Source organism: Phocoena phocoena, chromosome 3 (assembly GCF_963924675.1).
Source record: "Phocoena phocoena chromosome 3, mPhoPho1.1, whole genome shotgun sequence".
NCBI lineage: Eukaryota > Metazoa > Chordata > Mammalia > Artiodactyla > Phocoenidae > Phocoena > Phocoena phocoena.
The window spans coordinates 101,493,829-101,498,411 of record NC_089221.1 but is presented as its reverse complement, the minus strand read 5'-3'; the positions used below and the strand labels follow the sequence as shown (position 1 = coordinate 101,498,411).

The following is a 4,583-nucleotide window of genomic DNA, read 5'->3' as shown; positions in this document are numbered from 1 at the left end:
CTGGAAAGGAACTATGGAACTGGATCCTTACCCAGTTATATACCGGAAACTCTCCAAATTCAAGTTCCAGATTTTTGGCGCACCTGAAGTGGTCATGCTTTACTCTTGATTTTGCAAAGATTGCTTGATTTCTACAGTGGATTTGTTTGGCAATTATTATTGAGAATGTATGCAGCACAGATGACAATCCTGGTTCTCATTTTAGAGAGAAGTAGACAAAACAGCACTGTGCATGGGAGCATTAAAGACTACATCAGGAGTCAGTTGTCTTGGCTTCGTTCTCCTACCTCTCATCGTTTGGTTTGTGAGCATTAAACTTCTGAGTAACCCTAGACCAGTTGTTCTCAAAGTTCAGCCTGCAAAAGAATCAACCAGAAGGCTTATTAAAACAAATTGCTGGGTCCAACCCCGAGAGTTTCTGGTTCAGTAGGTATGGGTTGGGGCCTGAGAATTTACATGTCTAACAAATTCCAGATGATGCCGATTCTGCTGGTCTCAGAACCCCATTTGAGAACTACTACCTAAGATCAATGGCTGATCCCAGCCCTGGCTACATCTGCACTTAATTAAAAGATGGTGACCTCTTCCCCACATCCTCCATCTCCACAGATGTTAACTTCATTATACAGGATCCATGCCTAGTGCCCTTCTGATTAAACTTCCTCAGTGGACTCAACTAAGCATTTCCCATGAAGACCACCCAGAAACCTCAGGTCTTAAGTCTGTGTGTGTGTGTGTGTGTGTGTGTGTGTGTGTGTATTTTGATTCCCAGTGCTATGCAAGGGACAGACATTGGCCTACCAAACTCTACAAAATTTGAGCCTTGGTTACTTTAAAAATTCCCTTCTCGGTAGCACTTCATGGCAACATGGATGTTCTAAGTTTCTCCTGTTAATGAGATCCAGGTTTATAATTTTAGATGCAGCATTTTCAGAGCAAGAATCTCTATTTAGGAATATCCATTCACTAGAACTACAATATAGTAAATCCTATGTCTACTAATAAAAGGAAAATGAAAAAATACAAGAATTGAATAAGAATTAGCTTAAAAATCCAATGCTTATACAATATGTATGCATCATAAGATACTTAAAATTATTGATCATTGAATTTGAAGCAGTTCAAATGGCTACACTGGCTAACTAAAAAATAAAATCCTGGTCATGTGTTTTAAATTATAATGTGCTTATTTTTATTAAAACCAAATTCAGAAAACAGATTATTATGGATATTTTATCAATTCTTCCAATTAAAATGTACCAATTTAATAACCAAAACAGGAAACAAACTCTTTGTAAAATAAATATCCCTTTTTTTCTGAAGAGGAGTATAGCTTGATATTTAGGTGATTAAGTAAGAAGCGTAGGCTAAATGTCTGTAGTAACCAAATATTTGCACATCTGTACATACACACAGGTATGATTTGGCAAGCACTAATTCTGTCATCCAATTCTTTTATCTAGCCCGAATTTACTAAAGATACTTAGAGGAAGGAAAATGATCAAAATCTATTTCTGGCTTAGATGAGGTACCACAATTGACAGTGCAAAACTGAACATTGCATACTTAACTAATACATTTCCAATATGTGTCAAAGCATTTCAAGAAAAACATAAGATGAAAACACAAGATTACTGTTAAGTACCTTTAGGAATTCAGCTGGGATGTGTGATCCTCAGTTTCCACAATATGCTATTTTTTAACACAGTATCTTACACAGAGTAAATACTTAATTAATCGTTTGTTGAGTTCACTTCCAGACTGTGATCAGTGAATCAGTCAAGAATTTCTACACTAAAAAACTGTGGTATTGTCTAGAATAACAAACGTTGAGATGACTGTTTTTTCTTCCACTTACGATAACCTTGTGTTCATATATCTTCTTCTTGCAGTTTCCCTCAGAAGTTTTTTTTGAGGAGGTGTCAATCATCTAGTCCCTCTTTTAGAAACTATAATATCTATTGATGAGGCCTATGTAGACATCAGCTGAACCTTCCATTGATAGGGTCTGTTTCCCAAAGACTAAAACAGAGTTTTTTTCCCAGTAAGCATATGGAGAGAGAATAACATTTGCAGGCTGTGGTGTGGGTTTTTCCTCTTTGGCATCACAGAAGGACATCAACTTCATTTTGTAATTCACCAGCATAAGCAGGAAAGGACTGAGAGCAGAGAAGCCTGAAGAGAGGGCTGTGAGAACGGCTGGAAAAAGGGCACAGGCTGCAAAGTCTTTCAAGAAATAGACTAAGACAAAGTGAGAAATCCAAAGTGGAGTGATCAGCCACATTACTAAAATACTAAACTTGGCCCCTCTTAGGATTTCAATTTCTGAACCACCATCTCCAATCCAGATGTCACCATATGTCATCTTCTTTCTTTCCGAAAGCAGAAAAGACATCCAGAAACAAAGACTAAGACGGCTAAAGGAAGACTATCAATCAGAACCCAAAACACTTTCCCATAGTAAAACTCTACTTGCTTGTTTCCAAAGTCAATTAGGCAATCCATGTGAATCCTGTTAGTAGACAAGGGCTCTGTATCATTTCCTACATTCAGGTATTCTGATTTTCTAGTATAAGGTAAAACTGGGAGGTACACTGCCATGCCAGCCATCCAAAGTGCAGAAACCACCTTCAAGGAATGCTTCTGATGGTCTGGGTTTGGAGGCTCACTAAAGGGCTGGACAGTCTGGTAAAGCTTCTGGTGGTAGAGCAATGCAAAGTGTAACATGAACTAGATGGCCAGGAAGTCATCAGGGCTGCCATGAAGCATAGAACTTGGCAGCCAGCTGAATCCGACATGAAACCAGAAGAATAAACTATTTTTATGACATTCACCACCAAGTTTTTAACGAGGTGGACAAATATAAGACTGAAAATCAGAAGAAAGGATGTCTCTAAACGCCCAGTCATACATTTCCTTGTAGAATAAAATAAACACGTTTCCAGCAAAGCTCACAAGGATTAGAAGGGGGCAAGCAATGATCGCAAGCACATCTGCAGAGGGCTTCATGGTAAATGGCAAATCAGTGAGCTCAGACGTCTTCTGCTTCAGTTTGAGTCATTAGGCACTTGAAACACTTTTAAGAAGTCTTTAGTGAGAAGACCTGGGTTTTTGTAATTCACTACGTTGACACAACCCTCACCCTAAGAGTTCGGAGATGGTCTGTAACAGAATTCTGCTTGCTCCAGTGCTGAGCTGCTGGAAACAAAACAGCTTCTCAAGAGGATTCTGTTTTATCATCTCTGGGGATGTAACTATAACGAGAAAGTGCTAGGTATCATCACTTCATTAAAAGTTCTCAGAAGTGTATTTATAGCACTGTAATGAGGGAGAGAACAAAATTAAATTTGTGACAGCAAAAGAAAGGTAGCCAGAGGCTGAAATGACCCTCTTCACTCATAAAAAATATTAAAGAAGTGAGGGTGTCTGAATAACAATGAAGATTTCCAAATAACAAAATTACATATTTTGTTATTATAATATATTTTGTTATTATATATGACATTCTTTAATGTCAAAATTATTATTTTGACATTAATAACATGATAGAGATTTATGAAGTATAGCAGTTTTCTAATTCCTCTACCATTTTTGCAAAGCAGATATACTATGACCTGTTCTGATGATCTCTTGGGGTTAAGATTAGAAAAGAGATGATAGAAAATACTGTGCTACCACAGGGAAGGGAATAAAGAAGACAGGGAGGGAGAGAGGGAGGAAGGAAAGAAGGAAGGAAGCAAGCAAGGGAGGGAAAAGGGAAGGGAGGAAGGAAGACATTTTTATAAACATGGGCATTACGTCCAAGACCAAATCTTTTTTTTTTTTTTTGTGGTACACGGGCCTCTCACTGTTGTGGCCTCTCCCGTTGCAGGGCACAGGCTCCGGACGCGCAGGCTCAGCGGCCATGGCTCACGGACCCAGCCGCTCCGTGGCATGTGGGATCTTCCCGGACCGGGGCACGAACCCGTATTCCCTGCATCGGCAGGCAGACTCTCAACCACTGCGCCACCAGGGAAGCCCCAAGACCAAATCTTTAAACTACTGGTTAAAGAAACAGTCTGATAATTTGGAAGTCATTAGGGAGACCCCACCCAACCGCCAGCTGGGCACAAGAGGCTAGGAAAAGATTTCTGTCCTAAGTATGACTGCAGAGTACAGAGCAAGGACAGAAAAACGTCATTGAAACACGCTGCTCAAGTAATCACTTTCTGGATGAATTCTGTTGCCCATTCTGAAGACAAACAATTTTCCCTCTACTCTATTTGCTTATAAGTTTCTCTGTCAATCATCGTATCCGGTACTGTCACAACACGTGCTTCACTCTGACCCAGTGGTGCTCTGGAGCCAGCTTGCCCTGACTTGAGCGACTGTGCACATCTCTCCCCAACTCTGTGCTCAGTGACTGCATGTTGGGAGCTTGAAATTGGGTACGCTGAGAGTACTTATACCATGGAAATTAGCAAACGCTGCACCTCAGGGCTTTTGGTGGGGCAAAGGTTGTTTTAATTGGACAATACTGGCCTGACCAAAAAATACAGATTAGAGTGATAAGAAATTAGCTGGTATTTTACCTACGTAAGGAT

The 4,583-nt window shown here is 39.8% G+C and overlaps 1 pseudogene; it reads right to left on the bottom strand.

Moving 5' to 3' along the window:
• Positions 1-1,942: 1,942 nt before the first annotated feature.
• Positions 1,943-3,009, bottom strand: LOC136120227 (uncharacterized; annotated as a pseudogene).
• Positions 3,010-4,583: the final 1,574 nt, after the last annotated feature.